This window comes from Priapulus caudatus, unplaced genomic scaffold, assembly GCF_000485595.1.
Source record: "Priapulus caudatus unplaced genomic scaffold, Priapulus_caudatus-5.0.1 Scaffold1897, whole genome shotgun sequence".
Classification (NCBI taxonomy): domain Eukaryota; kingdom Metazoa; phylum Priapulida; class Priapulimorpha; order Priapulimorphida; family Priapulidae; genus Priapulus; species Priapulus caudatus.
Genome location: NW_014578958.1, coordinates 28,724 through 29,842, shown reverse-complemented (window position 1 = coordinate 29,842; position 1,119 = coordinate 28,724). Strand labels below are relative to the sequence as shown.

The 1,119-nt window shown below is 46.9% G+C and overlaps 1 protein-coding gene across 1 annotated transcript in view; it reads left to right on the top strand.

The window, feature by feature from the left end:
* The window catches only part of LOC106817868, a 13,803-nt gene that overhangs the window by 9,315 nt on the left and 3,369 nt on the right, over positions 1 to 1,119 (top strand). The gene's annotated exons all lie outside the window — the stretch shown is intronic.

Genomic DNA, 1,119 nt, shown 5'->3' with positions numbered 1-1,119 from the left:
TGATAATAATAATAATAATAATAATAATAATAATAAAGATAATAATAATAATAAAACAAGCGTTATAATATAGATCATTACAAAATTTGTAATAATATTCACTGTTCCAATGTTTGCCATCGTTGCAGAACGCCTGCCTGCGTTTCGACGAGTTTCTGCTGGAACATGAGGAGGATAAGGCGTGTCTCTTCCGACCCAACCTCTGCTACTTCTTCGGCTACACGCTGTCACTGTACGTGCGTCTGCCGATGGACCGCGATAGCAAACAGCGCCACTGTGTGCTCGACGCCGGTGAGTACAGCCAGCGCCCTCTGTTGTCCATAAAGCGCCCTCCGTCCGTAAAGCGCCCTCTGTTGTCCGTAAAGCGCCCTCTATCGGTCAATGTCGTACTGTATAGTGGTATGCCCAGCGCCCCCTGTCTGCGTATTTTGTGTTGAATGTGCAGTGTAGGGTGGTAGTTGGTTCAGTGCCCTCTATCTGTTGGTCCGGTGATAAATACAGGTACATGCACCGACGTCTATCTGCTGTTGTTGTTCCCTCCCACACAACCGGCACCATACAGGGGCGGATCTAGGGGGGGTGTCCGGGGGGTCCGGACCCCCCCTTTAATTTCAAAGTGCCCTAAAAAAATTCATCCCAATTTTTTTAGGGCTATAAGTTTTTCTGATAAAGATGTACTTATATATATATAAATTCATTATAAAAACCTAGAAATGGGCAGAGGGGCGTCTGGGGGACCGGATCTGATATCTTTTTGCATTCTAGACATCAAAATTACTGCTCAGATGCTCTCAGAATGCACCAATTTTTTTAAACTTTCTTGGGGAGGTTCCCCAAACCCCCCCCCCCTAAGTTCCCTTCGGCAGCTTTTTAAAACACCAGAAAAATTAAGCAGGAAAAGGTGCCCTTTAATTTTTTCTTGGACACCCCCCTTTCAAAAATCGTGGATCCGCCAATAGTGAGGCAATATTATGTCACCATCACGTAACCACCAGCAACTGCAGCAGAGGCCCTGCTAAATATTGCATGAAGCCATATGCGCACGGGGTGGCGAGCGCATCAGGTGATGCTGCGTACAATACTCCGAGCGTCGCCGTGGCAATCGTCGCCAGGCGAGGC